This window comes from Staurois parvus, unplaced genomic scaffold (assembly GCF_062004578.1).
Source record: "Staurois parvus isolate SC_StPar_1 unplaced genomic scaffold, SC_StPar_1.0 ptg000813l, whole genome shotgun sequence".
In the NCBI taxonomy this organism is placed as follows: Eukaryota; Metazoa; Chordata; class Amphibia; order Anura; family Ranidae; genus Staurois; species Staurois parvus.
The window spans coordinates 1,798,752-1,824,022 of record NW_028318609.1 but is presented as its reverse complement, the minus strand read 5'-3'; the positions used below and the strand labels follow the sequence as shown (position 1 = coordinate 1,824,022).

At 40.0% G+C, this 25,271-nt stretch overlaps 1 protein-coding gene and 1 pseudogene across 1 annotated transcript in view; both read left to right on the top strand.

The window, feature by feature from the left end:
* Nucleotides 1–282: 282 nt before the first annotated feature.
* LOC149444129 (proton channel OTOP2-like) lies at nt 283–23,197 on the top strand (annotated as a pseudogene).
* The window catches only part of LOC149444128 (proton channel OTOP2-like), a 55,679-nt gene continuing 53,423 nt past the window's right edge, over nt 23,016–25,271 (top strand). The window contains exon 1 of the mRNA XM_089654885.1: nt 23,016–23,321. The gene's annotated coding sequence lies outside the window, so the exon portion shown is untranslated. The remainder of the gene's footprint in view (nt 23,322–25,271) is intronic.

Below are 25,271 nucleotides of genomic sequence, written 5' to 3'. Positions count from 1 at the left end.
CGACACTTCTATGAACTGGTGGCAAGCCAAGTCGACCCCTGGCTAGAGCATTGAAGGAGGTGCAATCTCGTTCTTATATTCCATCCATAACTACCCCACAGGGTAACAAACATTTTAGGTCTCAGGAGACTGCAAACTGCTTCAAGACCTACTACAAAAAAACTTTATAATCTTTCCAAGCAGGGCTGCCCCTGCGAGTTGCAGGACTGCACGTCTTCCATAGATGACTTTCCTATGCGTGTCTCTGGCATACCTCAGCTTTCTAGGCAGGAGAGGGAGGCCATGGAGCACCCAATTATGACAGAGGAGGTTTTAGCAGGAATGCAGACAATGAACAAGAGCAAGGCCCTAGGACCTGATGATTTCCTGTTGACATATGATCGAACATTCGCGGACCAGCTTACCCTACACTTGGTCGCCTATTGTAACACCTTCTTGGAGGGGGCATGCTTGCCAGTTGACTCTCTACATGCCCACATTGCCTTGATACCGAAAGCGGGCAAGCATGGATTGGACTGTGCGAATTATCACCCCGTTTTGTCACTGAATGTTGACCTTAAGATATTCATGAAGATTCTAGCTTTACATCTAATATCAGTCATTCAAGCATTGATTCATTGTGACCAGGTGGGCTTTATATCTAACAGAGAAACCAGGGATGACACATGCCGTGCCCTAAACCTGATCCGCAGAGCCCGGTCAGAAGCCATTCCCTTGATGCTGATTTCGGCAGACTTGGAAAAAGTGGGAATACCCATCACAAAGTTGTGGCCTATGACAATGATTTATTGTTTTTTTGTAACCAACCCCGAAATTACTATTCCTAATCTGTTAAACTCCCCAAACACGTATGCAGCCTTGTCCAATCACAAGATAAATGTGCAAAATACAGAGGCGATTAATGTGAATTTATCCCCTGCAAGGTTCCTGAATATTAGGCAAAACCTTTCATTTAAATGGGCCAACCAAAGACTACAATACCTAGGTATCTATCTTACTCCATTATTATCCAATATATCCAATAAAACTTACTTTCATGGTTGACCGAGACCAAGGGTGAACCTCAAAGATTGGCAACAGCTATCATTTACCTGGTTTAGGAGAAATAGTACTTTAAGATGACTGTTCTCTCGAGACTGCTCTATCAGCTCCAGACGCTCCCAGTCCAGGGACCGCGCACCTCCTTAGAGTTGTAAGGGGGGAATTTCTACACTTTCTTTGGGGTAATAAAACCAAAAAGATTGCTCATCGTCTTTTAACCCTACCAAAGAAACACGGTGGCAATGGCTTCCTGGACCCCACTAAATGCTACTATGCGGTACAAATGGCAAGGATGCTTGATTGGATCAAACATTCCCAAGAGAAGGGGTGGGTAGGGTTGGAACTGGACTCTTCTCCAGTGCTATTACAGACCATTCCATAGCAAAAGGCACTGCTGCCGACATTGGTCAGCTATGCTCCTGATCCTCAATAAGGCTGGATGCCTATCTAGAACTCCGTCCTCTGTTTTTACATCTTTATCCCCATTTGTTGGAATGTTAAACTTTATACCAGGTCTGGATGATCCTAAATTCAAAACTTTTCTTCAGACTAACCAAATTAGGGCCTGTCATTTTACTCGGGAAACACAATAGAGTTCCATAGAGGATATCAGGAATATGGTGTCACCACCATTAGACCAATTCGACATTACTTGTTGTCCTCCTCACAAGGAGGACCCCCAGGAGGTCTAACTACTGCCTTTGAGGACTACTGCCTAGACCCAACCCCTGTACACCATGCTCTCTCTAAAACCTATGCTATTTTTTCTACTCCACCTGAAAGCTATGTGCCTCCATATATAAGCTAATGGGAACTGGACCTAGGTCTGACATTTACTGATAAGCAGCGAGAACGTATCCAATACTTTGCCCACCCCTCCTCTTTAGCCAGTAGACTGCAGGAATTAGGGTATAAAGAACTGACGCGTTGGTACAGGGTATCTTCCATTTTGCACAGTATCTACTGTACCCTAAACTTACATTGCTTTGTTGGTGCTGCCAAAAAGAGGAGGGTAATAAGATACAGATTTTCTGGACTTTTCCAAATATTCGCTCCTTTTGGGACTCGATTCAAGAAGTGATCTATAAGTTGACTGATATATGCTTGGACTACAAGCCAGAAACATGTTTATTCCATCTAACCCCTCTTTCTCGACGTAGATAGAATCACTTTTAATACTGTGATACATATGTGACATGAGTGTATAGGATGTATGGATGAGGAGTGGTTGACACTCAACTGTCATAATGCTAACGATTATAACCATTAGATAGGTAACTGGAGTTCAAAACAGCAAGTTGGAAGTATACATTAAACTGGATAAAACCAGTTAAAACCAATCGAAACCAGAGATATGGCTGATATTCACCAGATGTGCATTCTATCAAAATGTGTAACTACGCATGACGGCACAAGCCGATCACACGTTGACTCTAACTACTACGCAGAATCATACATGATGTTATATAATCAGGAGATACTGCGCATGGCAGTAGATAAGGACATTCCAAATATGTATATAAAAGAAGAAGGATTCTAGGGGAATTTGGGACTTATTGAAGATGCGGCAGACGTGCCTTGCGGTGATTTCCCGGATTTCCCTTGCTGATTGCTGGAGTCCCCCAATCGGTGGGCAACAGGTGATGCTACAATATCCGGTGATGTATTGATGCTTTATTCTTGCTATAATATAATCTAAATATGATTTGCAATTCTGACAATTCTTATGTTATTATACTAACAGAACCTATTCAATAAATCATGTTTTGCTTTAATACTTATTAAGCCTAATCCGTGTATTAGTGAGCGATTGTAGTAGTGTTAAAAACACTTTGTTTTGAGGCAAAACAAATACATTTACTAAATGTAGCAAAAATCTGCATCCCACAAAAATGGAAATGCACAGCAGACCCCCCCTCCCCCCCAATGGTGGGCCAGTGGATTGCTGTGGTGAACGAGATTGCCGATATTGAAGGTCTAACAGCTGCTATGAGAATGAAGAAGGAACAACACCGCAAAACATGGTACTTTTGGCACGACTTCCAATACTCCAGCGACTACAACACCTATATGTCCTCTTCTGTCTCTTAGAGAAATCCAATAAAGATGGATTATAAGTAGCGTTACTGGAGGAATGATATTAATATGGCTGTGCCAATCTGTCCCTCAAATTCCCAGCAGAATTGTTATTATGTTCCTTTACTCTACCACCCCCTAGCCCCCCACCTCCCCTCATACTCTCTTGTCAAGGGTACTCCCTGCAACCCCATTCCCACCCCCTCTCCCTTTTTTTATCCCCAAGCCCTCTTTCTCTTTTCCTTTTCTTTCCCCTTCTTTCTCTTTCTTTCTTACAGTCTGCTCTTCCCTGACTAAGAGCTCTCCATATTCTCTATGGCATAGGTTAAATGACCCATAGCCAGCTGAAGGACTGGTGTCTCATAGTTGGGCTGCCGAATGATGATTTTATTCGGGATTCCTCTCTTTCTAAGTCTTATTCTAGAAAATTATAAATATGATAGTAAGACTATACTGGATAAGTGTTGTACTTATATGTTTACATAACGCATAGCAATATTGGTTCTTTAAGTCCGGAGGTATCAACCAGATGGACAGCAAACTTTTACCACTACTTTCTTACATGCTCTATAAATGTTATCTTTATTTACTGTTCCATATCTGTTAATATTCCGGAATATTGTTGTGTTTGACTAGTGAAACTGGTTGTTCTTCCTTGTTTGGATATATTGCACCTTTTTGTTTCCTGTAAGATGTTTTGTCTTGCTGAAGTATGCAATAAAACATTTTTCTACAAAAAAAAAAAGAAATATCTTTCCAAGAAAACTGGTGAAGTGTTCATTACTTATTTTACCTGCTGTAAATACCAGTTCCAAGCATGCAATGTGGTCAAAATGTCAATGGACACAGACAGGGTTGCTTGGGAGTGAGCCCGCATGGGTGCCCCCATGGAAAGCACCTTTCCATGGGGGCACCCGCCAAAGAGGAGGGGCCTGGAGCGCATGTGGGGGACCACAGAAGAGGAGGATTGGGGCTGCTCTGTGCAAAAGCATTGCACAGAACAGGTAAGTATAGACATGTTTGTTATTTTAATTTAAGAAAAGACAAAGGTTTAATATCAATTTATTAATATAGTTTGTGAGCTTCTGTTTGCACAATATCACAGGGCATCGTTGTCCGATATATTATTAAAATGCACAAAAACACTTCAAAACCACAACCCCACATCACACAAACCCCTATTTTCACTTACTATCAAAATATTAAATATCTAGACTTTAGGTAAGTGTTTGGTAGGAATTAATTACAACCAAGACAGTATATGTGTGCTAAATTTTGCAGTAAATAGAAAAAAGAAGGTAGGTTTTATCTTGAAATGGAAATTACTGTGTATTATCTGAGAGACAAACATACGAAAAGGATAGGTTCACCTTTTGTAACATTTTATATGTTACACCATATTCAGGATGTAACATGTTACTGTAGGACACGCCTCGCAACCCCCTGATCCCCCGTTGTGACAACTAGTGGGGGATCTTCTCCCCCTGCTAGCTGTCACAATTAAAAAAGTCAACATTTGAAAAAATATTTTCTCCGAATGGGAAAATACAAGTACCAACAGCCTTTCCAGCTGTCATCTTGTAGGTCTCAATGAACTACTATGGCGTTTTTGAGTGCTGTGATACTTCATTGATTGTTCCAGTGAAAAGCTGCCTGCTGGGGGAAGACATTTTGCAGTGACAGTCTTCAGGAGACCTGCATGGCACCAACGATCTTCTAATTGCTGGTGCAATGCTCTCTAGGCTCCTAGAACACCTTTTGTTAAAAGGTGAACTTATCCTTTAGGTGCCACAGCACTGGAATAGGCAGCAAATTTTGAGTCACGATGCAGGGAAAAACATTAGAAGTTGAAGTCAAGCTGTGGAAACAGTGCCCAGGCACTGGAAAATACCATGAACTTTGAGAAACAAAACAGTGTTTACCATGCAGCAATCATCAGAAATTTGGGAGCTGAGATGTACAGTATATAGAATAAGCTGCAAATAGGGGTGAGTTTGGGTTTGGACCAAGCCCACGTTCAGTTCTGGTTTTGCATTGTCAGAGTTTGGAGAGTGGCTAAATTAAAGAGGGGGGTTCATCCGAGCTGAACCTTTGGCTGCATGCCAATGGTGTAAAGTTCCCCCCAAAATTCATACTTGACCCTTTGAAAACAGCATTGGGTTTCCCCTAAACGCCATATCAGATCTTTATTCAGGAATGTAGTCTGTCTGGTCCCCCTCCTGAACCATACCAGGCTACATACCTTCAATATGGGGAGGGTACCTTAGCTCCCTAGATAAGTATCTTGTCCCCATGTTGATGAGGTGAAGGGCCTCTTCCTCACAATCCTGGCTTGGTGATTGTGGGGGTTTGCAGGTGAACGTTTATCAGAATTTGGAAGCCCCCTTTTAAAATATGGGGTTTCCCAGTTACCGAATCCCCCACATGAATAAGTAAGGCTTACATAGTACTCATTCACTCATTTGGTGCACTCCTTAGTGGATCAGGACAGGTTTCTATTTAGTGAAGTGCAGCTTTTGTTTGAAATTTGCTCTAAACTTGTTTTTTGTGGTATTTCTCAAGATAATGATGATTTGTCTTCTCCTCTTAGTATGTCTCAAATTGAGTCTCTAGTGTGGATGCTGGAGGATGACAAATCTTACTTTCTTAAGCACTATTCAGTTTATTCACAAAGGGCTCTGTTAGATTATATTACAGCAGTGAAATCTCTAGTCAGACAAGGGAAATTCAAACAGAACTTTGTTCAACCTCTACTCCAAACCTGGTCAGAGATACTGGGGACAATTCATTAAAGGTTATTGCATGTGTTATGTCGGTCATGTGACCACATACCGCATGCAATACTGAAAATTTCAGTTCACTACTGCTAGTATGCGGTATTTACCGCAAATAGCAAAAACCCTTGTTAAATATCGCATAAAAAGACATTAAAGTCAATTCACAGAAGGAAATAATTAAATGCATGCAGTAATTAACCATGTCAATACCGGGCACTTTTACCCCGTTCCTGCCCAGGCCAATTTGCAGCTTTCGGCATTGTTGCACTTTGAAAGACACCTGCACGATCATGCACCACTGTATCCATAAAAAATATTATAATTTTTTTTACACAAATAGAGCTTTCTTTTGTTGGCATTTAATCACCACTGAGTTTTTTATTTTTTGCTAAATAACAGAAAAAGACCAAAACTTTTGAAAAAAGGTTTTTCTTCGTTTTTGTTATAACATTTCACAAATAAATAGCCTTTCTTCATAAATTTAGGTCAAAGTATATTCTGCTACATTTCTTTGGTGAAAATAACCCAAATCAATGTATATGATTTAGTCTGTCGGACAGTTATAGAGTCCACAACCTATGGTATATTTATCTAATTGATCAATCCTGATGTACTGATGGCCAATCTCATAAGGCCTGAAAATGCCAGCACAGCACAGAAAATAGACAGTCGTAATAGAAATTGTATTTTTTGACACAATTTTTTGGAAAATGAACAAAATTAAAAATTAAAACAATTCACAATTCACAATTCCAGTTCACAATTTCATCAGTCCAGTACAGCGTTATCATATAATTGGTGTGGCAGGGATGAGGGACACTGACAGTATGTAAAAAAAACCCCATTAATTAATATTTTTTCTATAATTTTTTTCTTTTTTAATATACAGTATTTTATCTTTTTTTTACAATTTTTTACAATTTTTTTTTTTCAACACACTGTGTTGATCCCTGGATCAACTTTACATATAAATGTTAGTAACCAGTTATATTCTGTGTATCTAAGAAAGAATCCAGGCCTTTTTTAAAGCAATCCACTGAGCTGACCAGAACCAACTCTTGAGGGAGTCTATTCCACATTTTCACAGCTCTTACTGTGAAGAAACCTTTCTGTGTTTGGAGATTAAATTTCTTTTCCTCCAGACATAAAGAGTGCCCCCTTGTCCTCTGTGATGACCTCAGGGTGAATAACACCGAGTTCATTATATGAACCACTGATGTATTTATACATTTTGATCATATCCCCCCTTATTCTCCTCTTCTCAAGAGAAAATAAATTCAGTTCCTCTAATCTTTCCTCTTGTAGAAGACTGTACCTGGTTAACATATGTAAACATTGCTTTCCATTTGATTTTATCACCTAGTCTACATATGTTCCAAGACAACAAATTCATACTTTGTGTAACAACACTCGAAATAAGGCAAGACAGGTATTAAAGGGGAACCCCTTCTAAGACAAAATGATAACAACTATTGCCTGTAGTGCTTCACCAGGTAGCATAAAGAAGTAAGGGGATCTATTTACCCCAGCAGCTAGAGTAAAGTCCAGGAAGTCCAGAAAATCGGTCAATGACGTAAAGGTCGAGGGTCAAAAAGTGAGCAGTGCAAAAGAGTCCCACCTGACATAGAAAAACATAGAAAAATGCAACAACTATAAAAGACTGGACCAACCAGGTCTGAATATGGACTGGGTACACTATCAATAAAAAATGGTGGGGTCTGCACAGGACCATGATGTGGGGGGAAACATTAAAGGCACATGAACATGTGCATAGTGACAAGTCAGTAGTTAAAGAAGTTGTATCCAGCAACAAATAGTACTCAAAAGATTGGGGGCATATAATTCGTACCAGCTAAACACTTTCCACCATTCAAGATGAAAACCCGTGCACTATACATATAGAAAGCTCCCCGGTGGAGAACAGCGTGCCAGGTTACACTTCTCTCTGTCCAGCCAGTTTACAGCCCCCGAAGGATTGTTATAGAACTGGGCAGTGCCATTAGCAATGACCCCTGAGCTTATCAGGGTACAATATGAATTATTGAGCATTGAGATTGCAAAGCCTCTTTTTAAAATACAGGAATGTTGCCCTTTGTTGCTGGATCTCAGCAGAAAAATCAGGAAACATTGTCCACAGACAAATCCGCCGTTGTTCTGACTTTGGTCAGAATGGCATACAGGCCTGTAACAAACACCACCTTCTGCCGCTATCACCATCTCCTGTCACATTTACAACATCTTGCCACCATTAATGAGAACAAGAGAAAATGTGCTAGGACTCTGTTGGATGTCAAAAAGCAAAGCAGCTAGCCCGATACCATAATATATAGTATAATAAACATCACAAAACAATAGTGCCTAGATAAATTAAAATGTGTGTGCAATACAGTAGTGCAATGCAAATATATTAAACTCTTATGTGTCACCACAATCTGAAAGAATAAAGGAATCCAAATGTGAAGCCAAAAACTGTGAATTCATTAGTTCTTCGATTATGAAGGAAATGACAGATGTGGATGTCAAATGCCACAAAAACTTCTTAATGATGAACCACACAGCCAGGGGCGGACTGACAACTCATGGGGCCCCCGGGCAATAGGGGATCATGGTGCCCCTGTGTCCTTACCCAAACTCAAAAAAGCCTATGAAAAGGTACCAGGGGCATCTCATGGGGCCCCCTACTGACCCCGGGCCCTCGGGCAGTGCCTGAGTTTCTAAATGGTCAGTCCGCCCCGGCACACAGTACCTCGGTGTACACCAAGGGAGGTTTACCAGAATCATATGACCCCCAATAAAGAGTGGTCAACCGGCACTTGTGTATCAATCCAAGATATCCAGCTTTCCTCAAAACCACATGTCAAACGATGGTACTGCTGCGTTATATCAGTTATAAAAAACAATAATACTATAAATTTAAAAATAAATTAAAAATCACTCAAAAAGCAGTTCAAGTCGAATTCCTTGTTTAAACCACAGGGTGCTAAAGTTTTTAAGCTCATGAATTCAGAAGGATTCCCTTTTGCTCACTTCCCTGATTTTATTCCCTACCCTCCAATTGCTTTAAAAAGTTTCAATCCCCCAAAATAGGAGTCATGTGAAATCCTTATTATGTACTTCTAAAAAATGCTTTTACAGATAATATTTGTGGTCCCCAATACCAATGTTATATACATGTTCTTTTATACGATCTTTAAGTGTTCTTCCCTATATACTTCCCTGTATGCAGAACACAAACACTATTTGATCCCTTGCAGAAGTCATGTGTGAGGGGACGAAACACGTAGTGGTGGGACCTTGGATGATGTCCTGCCGCTCATTTGGAGCCTGGAGTATGGTAACTTTTAGCATTTGGAGGCGGTATGGCACAGGATACCAAATCCTAGATACCTATGCTGTACGTATATATCTAGTGTGATTTAGCACCCATTTAATGTGAGTGAATATACATTTGTTTTATAGAGATTAAAGTTTTAAAATCATTATTTTAGTGTTTTATTTGCATGTCGTGGAGTGGAGGTGAGCAGTAAGTTGTGGAGACTAAAATCGGCTGCACCAAGGAACCTGTCATGGTCCATTAAAGGGACAAAAGTACATTATGACCGAGCATACCCTGTGAGATCATATAGTGGAGGTGAGTGTACACCTGGTGATGGTGTATTCACTCAATATTATTGGATTATTGGATTAAAGCACAGGTGGTGGCATATAAAGTATTTAAAGGAACAAGACATAGATACCACAGTCAATTGTGGAGGACTCTATTTTATTGTTGTTTATTTTTATTGTAATATTGCATACACTATTTTTACTGATGTAGGTGACGCTGCACTAATTACCGTATTTACATTTTGCCAAATAATATGAGAGTTGCATCAAGTGTGTAGCACATGTTTCATGCACTTTATAACTATATAATTTTAGAGATATAGCACTTTATATTTTAGGTATTATTATATATACAGGGGTTGGAAAAAATAATGGAAACACCAGGTAAAAGAACAAAACTGTTTCCTAATATGGCATTGGATTTCCTTTGGCATCCAAGACGGCCTGAATTCTCCTGGGAATTGGCAAATCTTGGATGATGGATAATGGAATCTGATACCACTCTTCATGCAAAAATTGTTTCAGATCTTGCAGAGATCCTGGAGGCGGAAAACTAGCTCAAACCTTGTTCTCCTAAATTGACCATAATGGCTCTATGATATTGAGATCCGGTGACTGAGGCTCCCAGGGAAGGTGCGAGACTGCGTCTGCATGCTCATCAAACCATGATTTGACAACACCAGCTGTGTGAATCAGAGCATTATCATCTTGGTAAATGGAGCTGTCTTTGGGAAATAGTGTCTGCACCATGGGGTGCACATGGTTGGCCAAACTTTGTACAAAGTCGCTGGCAGTGACCTTTCAAGGCGAGGATGGGGCTTTCAGAATACCAATATATGGCTGTCCAAACCGTAATTACACTACCACCATGATTTACTGTTGGCACAAGACAGTCTTAGTCCTAGCTTGGGATGGTGTTCGCCACACGTAAACACATCCACATCTAGCAGTCTTCCATTGACCAATAGTCCATGATTTATGGGTGTTGCACCACTCTCTCCTCTTCTGAGCATTAATATTGATCACTAGTGGTTTGGCAATTCCAATTGGGCTGTGAATGTTTTGCTTATGGAGTTCCCTGTGCACAGTTTTTGTGGACATTGGCTTTGGAAGACTGGGATTAAGCTTAGCAGTCACTTTTGCAGCAATTGTTTTCTTATTCTGGGTCACAATCCTGCACAATGTCCTTTTGTCTCTTTAGGTCAGTTGACCATGTCAGCTGTGCTTATGCTTATTAGACAACATTTTCCAAGAAACCTTTGACACTGTACCCTGCAACACCACAAATAAATTGGCAACTTCAGTCACAGAAGCACAAGCTAAGCCAGCACCAACAATTTGCCCTCTTTGGAACTCAGTAAGCTCTAAAATGACTCTGTATTACTGGCAGCTCATGCAGTCAATGACAAAAATGAAGCTTCCCACCTGTTACCTATCACACAGCAGAAGCAAAAGTCTATTACCTCACTTCTGCTTTCAACGTGAAATGTGTCATCACTTTCATACCTGCAAATCATGTCGTGTTTCCTTATTTTTGTCCTGTATATATTATTAATATTATTATTATACAATATTTATATAGCGCCAACAGTTTACGCAGCACCTTACAAGATAAGGGCAGACAGTACAATTACATACAAATTAATACAAGAGGGATCAGAGGGCCCTGATCGTTAGAGTTTACAATCTAAGAGGGAAAGAACTCAGCCTCAGCCACCAAGCTTTCGGTTTACAGTCGAAACAGTATATATACTTTATTTCTATCGCATTTTGGTGTAGTGATATAACCTATTATAGCAGCTTGCAAGTTTATTGGCCTGCATTCACAGCGTCAAAAAGTGAGGTGAACTCACTAGGTGTTAAGAATTTAGTCTAATTTTGCAAACTATATTTACTATATGAAACCAGACATTTTCTTACAAATCCATGTTATTTTTCTCAACAGATGTGGAGGAATATGTGAACAAATGTGGATGCTCATACAAATGCGTAGTTGACCAAACAGTTTTTAGTTACTTGTACTCTTTTATTATTGAGTATAGCCTCTTTGTTGCAGCAATGATCTACACCGTGTTCCAAATTATTATGCAAATGATATTTTTCTCATTTACCTAAATAATTGATGTAAATAACAGTCAGCAGAATTCTCATGTTATCAATAATTAATAGTACAATTAAAATTTTATTGAAAAAACCTCCTAATGATAACAGTATTTTTTTAAAAACTTACAATGCACTGTTCCAAATTATTATTACGCACAGTAAGTTTCAAAACACTTTATAGGTTGTAAAGAACTGAAAATTGTCATTTGTTGTGTTTGCAGCATATTTACTGAAATCAAAAGCTATTTCAATTAAACTTTTAACAACATTTTAACTTTTTAAACATTTTAACAGGTCACGTTACATTGTAACATAGGACCCCTTATTTGATAGCAGCTTCACAAGTCTTGCATCCATTGAACTTGTGCGTTTTTGGACAGTTTCTGCTTGAATTTGTTTGCAAGATGTCAGAATAGCCTCCCAGAGATGCTGTTTGGATGTAAACTGCCTCCCACCCTCATAGATCTTTTGCTTGAGGATGCTCCAAAGGTTCTCAATAGGATTGAGGTAAGGGTAGGATGGGGGCCACACCATGACTTTCTCTCCTTTTATCCCCATAGCAGCCATTGATGCAGAGGTATTCTTTGCAGCATGAGATAGTGCATTGTCATGCATGAAGATGATTTTATTACGGAAAGCATAGTTCTTCCTTCTGTACCAGGGAAGAAAGTGGTCAGTCATAAACTCCACATACTTTGCAGAGGTCATCTTTACACCTTTGGGGACTCTAAAGGGGCCGACCAGCTCTGTTCCCATGATTTCGGCCCAAAACATGGCTCCACCACCGCCTTGCTGACGTCGCAGCCTTGTTGGAACAGGGTGGCCGTCCACCAACCATCCACTACTTCATCCATCTGGACCATCCAGGGTTGCACGGCACTCATCAGTGAACAGGACTGTTTGAAAATTAGTCTTCATGTATTTTTCTGCCCAATGCTTGTGAGCATTGGTTAGTAGTGGCTGAATAGAAGGTTTATGCACAGTTGCAAGACTCTGGAGGACTCTACACCTTGATGTCCATAGGACTCCAGAGGCACCAGCAGCTTCAAATATCTGTTTGCTGCTATGTAATGGTATTTTATCAGCTGCTCTCTTAATCCGATGCATGGATCTGGTAGAAATCTTCCTCAATGTGACTTTATCTGCATGAACCCGTCTGTGCTCTGAATCAGCCACAAATCTCTTAATAGTGCGATGATCACGCTTAAGTTTTCGTGAAATATCTAATGTTTTTCTACCTCGTCCAAGGCATTGAACTATTTCACTCTTTTCGGCAGCAGAGAGATCCTTTTTCTTCCCCATATTGCTTGAAAATGGTGCTCTGCTTAATAATGTGGAACACCGTCCTTTAGTAGTTTTTCCTTAAATTGGGCTCCCCTGTCAATCTAATTATCACAGGTGTCTGAGATTGTTTTCAGTGATCAAAAGAGCCCTGACACACAATGCCATCCATGAGTTAAACTGAAAAACAAAATATTTAATCTTTGTGACACTTAAATAGAATTTGCATAATAATTTGGAACAGGGTGTATATCATGTGAAAGAATGTTGAATGCAAGATTGATGAAAAAGCTTTATTCCACCATAGACTGGGGCCAGGTGTTCATAAACACATTGCACTGCTGGGCCTTTTTTCTGGTTTGGGTGTTCCTATTACAGGTCTAGTAATGTTTGTCTTGTATGAAGTGAGAAAGAACAATTCTCAAAAACACTGGCTATCTTTGACTTCTTTCTACTGCTTCCAATTGTTCAGCCTTTTTGTCATGTGTTTGGCCAATCTGGTTGGGATTATTATTTTCAGGCTGGATAAGAGAAACATGGACAATCAGAAGAACCCAAGTTGGAGCTTAGATACGGCTCTACTCATGTTAGCAACATTAGGCCAATAAGGAATTTTTTATTATTCTATTATAGCCATGGTATTCACAGTTCCCTTCAGCCTCATGTGTGGTTTAACCCTTACCTATTCTGTACTGATGTTTATTCAATACGCTCTTCAAAATTCTTTTATAATAGAAGGCCTGCACCGTCTGCCTCCTGCCAACTTACTTAATACTCATCAGGGAACAAGTCACTCCAGTCCTGCGTAACGACATGCTTGTCCCTAACAAGCTCTCCAAGACAGCCTAGAATGTCAAGAAGAGAAACCCTGACTCAGCACATTAAGACCCATCTGAAGAAAAGAAAAACAATGAAGGACGTTTACTTGTTCTCTTCCTCCGTAACCTTATTGTAAGTAATTAATGTCTTTGATTCTAGCCATAAACAAGCTCATTTTGTTAAATAGTACACATATGATTTAAAATAATTGGCTGCTGAAACCACAGAAGCTGATATACTAAAGGAATAGAAAACGTCCACTTTGCAAAGAGAACTTTCACTTAGCTTGGTGCCTAAAGTGAAGCTTTATTAATTCAATCACGTGCAATGCAATTATCCTGCTTTCTTAAATACCGTATTCTCCGGCGTATAAGACGACCCCCTACTTTTCCTATTAAATAATAGGGTTTGGGCTATACTCACCGTATAAGACTACCCCTCTTCCAACGCACACCAAATAAAAATTAAAAAATATCAGATTTGATTTCAATATGGTATGGTATTTCAGTATGTTATTCCAATGATGGGGTGCTATTCCTCCCACTGACACCAATGATGTTGCACGATTCCTCGATCTGACACCAATGATGGGGCACTATTCCTCCCACTGACACCAATGATGGGACACTATTCCTCCCACTGACACCAATGATGGTGCCCTATCATTAGTGTCAGTGTGTGAGGAATAGTGTCCCATCATTAGTGTCAGTGGGAGGAATAGTACTCCATCAGTGTCAGTGGGAGAAATAGTGCCCCATCATTGGTGTCAGTGGGAAGAATCGTGCCCCATCATTGGTGTCAGTGGGAGGAATAGTGCCCCAACATTGGTATCAGTGGGAGGAATAGTACCCCATCATTGGTGTCAGTGGGGGAAGGAATAGTGTTCCATCACTGGTGTCAGTGAGGGGTGGAATAGTGCCCCATCGTTGGTGTCAGTGGGGGGGGAATAGTGCCCCATCGTTGGTGTCAGTGGGGAGGAGGAATAGTGTCCCATCGTTGGTGTCAGTGGGGGGGAGGAATAGTGCCCCATCATTGGTGTCAGTGGGGGGAGGAATAGTGCCCCATCGTTGGTGTCAGTGGGAGGAATAATGCTCCATCATTAGTATCAGTGACACCAATGATGGGGCACTATTCCTCGCACTGACACCAATGACACTTGCTGACCCCTGTTCCAGTATGGTGCTGCTGCAGCCAGCATATGTGGTTGCAGCAGCACCTCTGCACGGCACACTTACCGGCCACTCCCTCACTCGATTTTCGCGGGGCCGCTCGGCTCCGCCTCCTCACCGATGATTGGCCACCCGTGTGCCTTTCCTGAGCTACAGTTCTGGCGGCCAATTACCGGTGAGGAGGCGGAGCCGAGCCGTCGCTTGAACATCGAGCGGCCGAACTGAATGAAGGAGCAGCCGCGCTTCCTGGACTGGATCGTCGTGGGACTGGGACCAGAGCCAGGTAAGAAACAGCAGCCCCCTGCTCACCCCTGTACTTAGTGTCCTTTCCGTTGGAAGGGGAGGCGGTGGCGGCACCGCGCCGCCTCCCTAAAAAGTGTCGCCCTGACACCAAGTGTCAGCATGCCGTATACCGGCGTATAAGACGACCCCCGACTTTTGAGAAGATTTTCATGGGTTAAAAAGTCGTCTTATACGCCGGAAAATAGGGTAGTTGAATAATTAGTGTGAACTTTACTAAGTGAACATCTTCTACTCCTTTGGGAAAAGTCAGATTTACAGTATATTTCATGCAGTCCAACAAGATTTTGCTGCCACACTCTTGCCAAAGTCCCCAAACTAGCCCTAAAATGACACTAACAAGATGTCATGGTCACACAAAATACACTTAGGCGAGCGACAGAGACAATGAAAAAACAAGTTGTCCACTCTATACACTCTTTACTGTATCACTGCATCTTGGGCTGACCAATGGAAGAGCAGGGTAAATCTCACCCTACTCTTCAAGTAGTCTGACTTTTACTGTGGGGTGATGGATAAATATAGATGACGCCACAGAAAAACAAGAATAAATATATAATATACACACTAAATTAAATACAATAAATAATGAAAAATATATATATATAAATATACTACCAGCTGCAAAATCCACCCTATGACCATAAAGTGTGCAAATATTAAAACAAACAATTTGCGCTAGTAAATAAAAAGAAAAATATATTTGTGAAAAAAAGTTATGAGTCCCATAGATCATATAAAGTCACATAAAGCAATTCTAAATTACTGTGGTTGATGAAAAAAATATATTTGCAAACAAAAATCCACCAAATACGCACCAGAGGTATATGCTGATAACATTATAAATCAGCATAAAGCGCTTTTTGCTCTGGGAGCGATGAACAGCAGACAGATGAGACAATACTTGGCTTTAAACACGATATCCAGGGAGCAATACTCTGCAATCGCCAATACTTGGCTTAAGAATCGATATCCAGGAAGCAATACTCTATGCTGGTGTCTGTCAGGACACCGTTTCTTGTAAGTGCAATGTGTTTGTATTAAAGGAGATGATTTTAAAGGGTACTGCACCATGAGCTTTTCTTCTTTTTCCCGAGTGTTTCTAAACACCCTATGGATATGGTGGTGTCTATAAGAAGTGGATCTATTTAGTGACACATCCTACTGCAGAGTATTGCTTCCTGGACATGTATATGGTACATTCACATCATCCCCTGCCCTCAAGGAGTTTAAAATCTAAGGTCCTTAACTCACATTCATACATACTAGGGCCAATTTAGGCAGGAGCTAATTAACCTACCAGCATGTCCTTAGAGTGTGGGTGGAAACCAGAGTACTCAGAGGAAACCCACACAGCCACAGGGAGAAAATGCAATCTCCAGGCAGATAGTGCCATGGTTAGGATTCAATCCAATGACCATAGTGTTGCTATATGGAAGTATGCTGCCCTCTATGTTTAAATTAAATTACCATATGTAAAGTTTGGGAACCTCTATTTTATAGCAATAAAAGCAACTAGTGTTTTGTATCAGTAGAGGAATTGCCTTTTGAGATGGAGATTATTGAGATGAGGGCACTCAAGCACCAAGGAAGATTAGGCCCACAGTACTCTCACACACTTCACACATCTGATTATGGTTCAGTCCATCCTGAGCTGCAGCTACACCTGTCACTTGCAGCTGCAGCTTAAAAAGAGGACGATCCATTCACTTTAAGCCAGCTCTGCACCTGTCCTCTGCAGGGGGTGGGTGCCAATGATACAGTAATTCCAGACAGCGGTACAACTAATCAATGAAGGAGCGACTGTCTGTGGCTCACCACCACTACTGTACATATACCATCCCCCTGAGAAATAGTTCCACTTATGCAGGCCATAGACGGGTCATTTATCGGCCAAATTTTCGTCCGAAAGAATAATCGGCCGATATTCACATCGTTAGTGGGCAATGTCATCGGCCGGTTCCTTCTCGTTTCTTTTATCGGTCATGCTGGAAAATCTATGAAAAACGGCCGATTTTCGTAAGCATTGGTGGCAACAGAACGTCCGACAATTCGGCCGATAAACTACCGTCTATGGCCTGCATTAGTGCCAATAAGTGCAGGGGATACAGAGGTTGTCAGGAAGAGTGGGTACTTCCCCCCCTAGCCCTGGCTTGTGTGGAGCTGAATGGGACTTTATTAAGGTTGCTGGCTATAGATGGATGCCAGTTGGTTTTTTCCCAAAAAATTGTTTTAAAGGAAGCGCTGCCATTGCACAAATTCTGTTACCTGCAATTATGTTATTGCTATCTAAAAAGATGCCGTTGTGGGCAAGTATAACTGGTGGTGAATTTCACCACCAAAGGTATACATATCCACATAAGGCATGTTTCCTAAGGCAGCAATAAACGATGGCATGTATGTGTTTAGTAAGCCTTTCAATAAGTACCACTAGAATTCTTAGTACATGAGCCGCTCACCACCAGTTATACATGCCCACAATAGGCATGTTTACCTGAGCAGCAATAAAATATTAAATATGAATGTATCTGTATGATGCCTTAACACAATTGGTTTGACACAAACTCTCCAATAGAACACAGTGACAAAAATACACCTTTGGATAAAATAAAATAAATAATATCCGCGCTGACTGAGAGTGTAAAGCAGCTAACACCAATAGGTAGTATACAAACCTAAATAATAATTGAAAACATAAAGTGTAGCACCAAACATATAATAATGAAACTGAAGTTTGGCAAAACAAATACATGTCCGTGATATAAAAAAACAGTAGTGCAAAAAAAATGTTTTTTAAAATATTTAAAAAATATTTTTAAAATATTTAAAAAATATTTTTAAAATATTTAAAAAATATTTTTTAAATAATGTCCTACACCACCATAAAGTGCTCTTGCTTGCAGCAAAACAACACCAATCAAAATTGCCATCACCATCTCTCAATGAATTGAAATCTCACCAGAAATGATGGCTGCCACTACAACAGCATAAATGCCCATGTGTTTAAGCAGAAGCACATGTATCTTGACATGAGACTTTGTTGGTAGGTGTCATTCTGTCTAGCCAGGCTGCTCAGCTCTGCTCTCCCCAGTGGCCATTATCCCAGCAGCGGACCATTTCTCTCCTCTTCCGGGACTATCAGCTTCCCCCTCTCCTCCAGGCTCAACCTCCTACACATAATATACAGTCAGGTCCATAAATATTGGGACATCGACACAATTCTAAAATGTTTGGCTCTATACACCACCACAATGGATTTGAAATGGAATGAACAAGATGTGCTTTAACTGCAGACTGTCAGCTTTAATTTGAGGGTAATTTACATCCAAGTCAGGTGAACGGTGTAGGAATTACAACAGTTTTCATATGTGCCTCCCACTTGTTAAGGGACCAAAAGTAATTGGACAATTGGCTTCTCAGCTGTTCCATGGCCAGGTGTGTCTTATTCTCTCATTATCCCAATTACAATGAGCAGATAAAAGGTCCAGAGTTCATTTCAAGTGTGCTATTTGCATTTGGAATCTGTTGCTGTCAACTCCCAAGATGAGATCCAAAGAGCTGTCACTATCAGTGAAGCAAGCCATCATTAGGCTGAAAAAAAAAAAAAAAAACATCAGAGAGATAGCAAAAACATTAGGCGTGGCCAAAATAACTGTTTGGAACATTCTTAAAAAGAAGGAATGCACTGGTGAGCTCAGCAACACCAAAAGACCCGGAAGATCACGGAAAACAAGTGCGGTGGATGACCGAAGAATTCTTTCCCTGGTGAAGAAAACACCCTTCACAACAGTTGGCCAGATCAAGAACACTCTCCAGGAGGTAGGTGTATGTGTGTCAAAGTCAACAATCAAGAGAAGACTTCACCAGAGTGAATACAGAGGATTCACCACAAGATGTAAACCATTGGTGAGCCTCAAAAACAGGAAGGCTAGATTAGAGTTTGCCAAACAACATCTAAAAAAGCCTTCACAGTTCTGGAACAACATCCTATGGACAGATGAGACCAAGATCAACTTGTACCAGAGTGATGGGAAGAGAAGAGTATGGAGAAGGAAAGGAACTGCTCATGATCCTAAGCATACCACCTCATCAGTGAAGCATGGTGGTGGTAGTGTCATGGTGTGGGCATGTATGGCTGCCAATGGAACTGGTTCTCTTGTATTTATTGATGATGTGACTGCTGACAAAAGCAGCAGGATGAATTCTGAAGTGTTTCGGGCAATATTATCTGCTCATATTCAGCCAAATGCTTCAGAACTCATTGGATGCCGCTTCACAGTGCAGATGGATAATGACACAAAGCATACTGCAAAAGCAACCAAAGAGTTTTTTAAGGGAAAGAAGTGGAATGTTATGCAATGGCCAAGTCAATCACCTGACCTGAATCCGATTGAGCATGCATTTCACTTGCTGAAGACAAAACTGAAGGGAAAATGCCCCAAGAACAAGCAGGAACTGAAGACAGTTGCAGTAGAGGCCTGGCAGAGCATCACCAGGGATGAAACCCAGCGTCTGGTGATGTCTATGCGTTCCAGACTTCAGGCTGTAATTGACTGCAAAGGATTTGCAACCAAGTATTAAAAAGTGAAAGTTTGATTTATGATTATTATTCTGTCCCATTACTTTTGGTCTCTTAACAAGTAGGAGGCACATATGCAAACTGTTGTAATTCCTACACCGTTCACCTGATTTGGATGTAAATACCCTCAAATTAAAGCTGACAGTGTGCAGTTAAAGCACATCTTGTTCGTTTCATTTCAAATCCATTGTGGTGGTGTATAGAGCCAAAAATGGTAGAATTGTGTTGATGTCCCAATATTTATGGACCTGACTGTAGGAAAATATGACCGCCGGAAGCTGCTCAGGTTTAATTTTATTTTTAAAAAAAGCCAAAAAATGGTTCCATCATTGTAATCCATTGTCAATCATAGCGTCCAGCATTGTCACAACTCCCGAAATTAAAAAAAACTTAGCACCCACTGACCCGTCCGCATCCATTGAGCACTCTGACAGGTCTGATAGTTGCAGGTCTGATGTAAACAATTGGGCGGAGATAGCGGTGACATCACCTCTAGCTCCGCCCAATTGTGCTGTGATTGACCAAAGCATTGCACCTGACCTGTGGTCAGGTGCATTGCTTTGGCCAACCACAATGCACTGTTAGAGCGCACTGCATTGTGGGGCACAGCTGGTGAACAGCCTGCCGAACGCCCTTACCATTCGTGTGTTTGCTGAACACACGAATGGCCGATGTTCGAGTTGGACTTACGTTCAATTTGAACAGTAAGGACATCACTACTCCTGTATTGCTGCCAGGACACAGCACCACATATTGTGATGATGCTAGAACAGTATGATACAGTGCTGAATCGTAATGTAATGAAAATTACATTTGGGCCAGCTTGGCTCAAACTAACTATTTAAAGTGACAGGAAACCTGGGATTCTTCTTTAACTACTTGAGCTCCAGAGGATTTACCCCCCTTAATGACTAGGCCTCTTTTTGCTACTCGGCGCTGCACTAATTCAACTGATAATTGCGCGGTCATGCAATGCTGCACCCAAACAAAATTTACGTCCTTTTTTTCACACAAATAGAGCTTTCTTTCGGTGGTATTTGATCATCTGTGCTCTTTTTATTTTTCACGCTATAAACAAAAAAAGGCCAAAAATTTTGAAGAAAAACAATATTTTTTACTTTCAGCTATAAAAAATATATAGTAAACTCAAAGTTGGTTATAAATTTAGGCCAAAATGTATTCTGCTACATGTTTTTGGTAAAAAAAATCCCAATAAGTGTATATTGTATGCTTTTTGTGAACGTTATAGCGTCTACAAACTATGGTATAGATACTGCAATTTACGCCATTTTTTTGCTATACAGCGCTGTGCTAGTTTAACGGGCAATTGCGCGGTCATGCAATTCAGAACATAAATGAAATTTACATCCTTTTTTTCCCCACAAATTGAGCTTTCTTTCGGTGGTATTTGATCGTCTGTGCGGTTTTTATTTTTTGCGCTATAAAAAAAAAGGCTGACAATTTTGAGGAAAAAAAAACAATATTTTGGACTTTTTGCTATAAAACATGTCCAGTAAAAAAAAATTTAAAAATCAAATTTAGTCAGAAATTTCTGCCAAAATGCATTCTGCGACATGTCTTTGGTAAAAAAAAAACCCAATACGTGTAAATTAATTGGTTTACGTGAAAGTTATAGCGTTTACAAATGGCGGGAAAGATACTGGGATTTTTAGGTTTTCTTTATACTAATAATGGCGGCGATCAGCGACTTATGGTGGCGATCAGGGACTTATGGCAGCGATCAGCAACGTATGGTGGGACTGCGGGACTGCGGCAGACATTGTGACATTGGGGGGTACTGACTTGGGGTCACTGACATCCCCAGAGACACCAATACAGTGATCAGTGCAAAAAGAAAAAAACACTGACACTGTACTAATGGCACTGGGGAGGAAGGGGTTAACTTTATTTTGCAGGGAAGGGTTATCTGAGTGAGGGGGAGTGTTTTACTAGGCGGCGGGGGTGTGTACTGAAGGGAACACTGCTGATCGGGAGAGGGAAACTCTTCTGCCCGGTCAGCGTGTTCTCGAACTGTCAGGGAAGTGACAGAAAGCACAGCTACTGCAGCTGTGCTCTCTGTCACTGATTGCCGCCGATCGCCGGGTCATAGCCGGTAAGGACCGGCTGTGACCCGGCGACTGACATCCGTGGCTGTGATCGGCGGGACAAGCAGGGCGGCGGCACGCCTCTCGTGCGCCCCCTACCTGTTTACAAAACACACGTTTTAAAATGTGGTTTTGCCTGCCCGTGCCGCCCTGCCGCTGTATTTCTACAGTGGCAGGGCGGCAAGTGGTTAATAGGGTTACAAACAGAAAAAAGCCTGACAATTTCTAACTCATCCCTACTCTAGCTAAAAAACGTATTTGGGCTGAGACTTTAAATCCAAAAGGTAATGGGCCTAGACCATGAGTGAATGGCTTTAAATGTGTCTCCAAACAAAGCCAAAACTGTTAACACATGTTTATGTAAATATGGTAAAACATATACTGTAGTTTATTATAATTAAAGCCTTAAAAAAAAACAATTCTGTAGTTGTGTCGAGGAGTTTCATGGTGTAATGGTAAGAACTCTGGACTCTGAATTCAGCAATTTGACACAACAGTTTTTTAAAGCTTTATTTCTATAATAAACTATTTGTTTTATCATATCTAATTAAGCATGTGTTAATTAGTTCTTTACTCATGATGTAGGCCCATTACCTTTTGCAATCTCCATGGGATGGTAGCCTCAGACAAACAATAGATAGAGAATATTGCTTGCTAATATGGGATACCACTACCTTTGTACCGTTTATAAATATATTATAGGCTTTAAATCCACATTACAGTGAAGAAAACAGCACCATAACCAAAGCATTCAAGAAAAGTTTTCATAAGTAGTCCAACTAACTGCCCCACTATCATCGCCCCCATCACAAAAGATGGAAGACAATTCCCAGCAAAAGAGGAATGTTAATAAAGGATATATTATTAATAGAAAAGTCTTTATATTTTTATTCATCCAATTTTCTATGAGGAAGAAATGTTCTTTGAGAACAAACTAGCTCACTTGCCATCATGCTAATATTGTAATATATGACTTATTATCATATATGACTTTTTATAGCAGTCATTGCCTATAGAGCTGAGTTATTTATTGACCTACCTGTCATATTTCCACAGTGCCGGATTATGCCAGCCTTTGGAGCTCAGATCAGGTTTAACTCAGGACTGGAAGTGAATTTTTATTGATTTTCTATGTAGGCTACAACCACCAATATTTGCCTTCCTCTTCAAATTTTTTACCAGATGTATGCTGCTGCCAGTTTGCTGGAACTATATAGCATAGCCCAGGAGGTCTACAATATTTTCTTGTGTCTGAAATACAAGTCTTTTTGTACAATAACTTGCATGACTAACATGGCAAAAGACACTGGAGGTTCAAAGGAGAAAAGCCTGCTCAGATGAAAAGAGCCGGTAAAAATATAGACCTTGTTTGAAGTATTTTAGAGTCACTGGTTGAGCTGTCACTGGTCTAGAGCAAACGTTTTTCGGTCTTGTCAACTAGCAATTCTTCTAACGGGTCTTCCTGGTGAGTTCTTTCGGTGGGTTTGATTTAAAGAGGCATGTTTAAAAAGCTATACAATGCAAATTATATTTTGCTTAACTATTCTGTATTAACTAACTACTCCATATTGTACCCATAAACACTGTAAACATATTTAATATTGTCCTACTAAATTAAGACTTTTTGTTGTAATGTATTGAAAGGTCTAATGATTGATCGCTAGAAGAAGCTAGCTTTAACAACACCTTCACAGTTTAGAATGTTTAAGTGCATAGTGGAATATCGCTAAATTGTATTTTCCATAATTTATACAACCAAAATAACTTCATTGTGAAGGTAATATTAATAAAGTAAGTGATAATGTATACTGAAGTTATTTTAGGTGTATATATATTCAGAACTTTTTTTAATTTGTTTGGAGGAGGTTTAAAACATTTGAGTTTTTTTACCATTTGCCTTTACCGTTGTCACTAGGACAGAAATTGATAGAAGCTGTGTGGGGATCTTTCAGTGGGAACATCTGTTGTAGTGACAACTGTCCAACGGGATAGCACCTCACTTTGGAGAGATTTTCTTTCACTTCCTGTTTTTTCTCTTGGACAGGAATCAAAGGAAATTTTTCCTTAAGGGACAAAGATAGCAAAATAAATATGACACGAGATTAACCAATGAGATCTAGACCCAAAACAAAAAAAAATTTTTTTTGAGCTTGATACACATTAAGTCAGAAGAAGAAGACTCACGTTGGAGTGTTTAACTATAATAAATAATTTTTATATTTATCTGCAAACCTCATTCGACATAGCACCATCCATCAGTATCTGTGTATTCAGAACATTTTGTAAATTTGGGTAAATATCTGAAGTCATTAAATACAGTAAATAGGTGCTTTGAAAAAATTAACAGAAAAGTAATCTCTCATTTTTCTTTTTCTTATGTGACTTAGACCATAAATTCACTTATTAAAATTTTAAATAATAAACATAATATGATTTTAAAAGTACATATTCAGTCTTTTTAAATCTATAATTTTCATTAAAATAACACTCAGTGATATTGCTACGAAAGCCCTTGTACTCTTTATAGATCTGTCCTGTCTCCCAATTACTGCCCATGTCACATGCACTTCCAGTGGAGTCTCTAATTGTCACGCTTTGAGAGGGTATGGCCCATCATTTTCACCAGCCTGTCCTGAGCAATAACTTACATCTGATGCTGGTACACATGAATTAAAATGGATAAGATGCTGCAGTTGCACTCTGCAAGGGCATTTGCTCCAGAGCGTAGTAAATGAGATAAAGCTTCACTTTGCAAAGAATCCCCAATAAAAGCAATGAAAGGAAAGTAAAAAAAACAGCATTTTTGCATACACGTGATTGGACGATAGAAGTTAGCAGAACTTCATCTCATTTACTCAGCTTGGGAGTCTATTTGCCTTTAGAAAATTCACCCCACTGTAGAATATGCAAAATTCTTGGCCAAATGTTTTAAAATAATTTATAACAGATTTACAGATACAATTTTTAAACACAGAAACATCTTTACCAATAACTTAGGGCATATTTATAAAGAAGTTATTAGAATTTTAAACACATGCACCCAGAAGATGCTCTTGTACTGAATGTCAGATTCTCTGCTTTATAAATATGCCCTTTAGTGTTGGGTAAAGTCACACATTTCAAAAAAGACACCTCTCTACTAACTGCATAGAAAAATGATTTGGGATTTAAGTTACTTATTTGCTTTACTGCCCCACAAACCTAACAATGCCCCAACACTGTGGGCTGAATTATTAAAGAAGGTGAAATTCTTCACTCAATCAAATGTGTTAAAATTCACCTAAATTATCCAATCATGTGAAAATCAAATTCCTGTTTATTTATTTCACTGGCACATGATTGTGTATTCAGGAATTTACTTTTCATAGGATTAGAGTTTTCTTTTCATGTAATTGGATAAATGAAGTGAATGTGA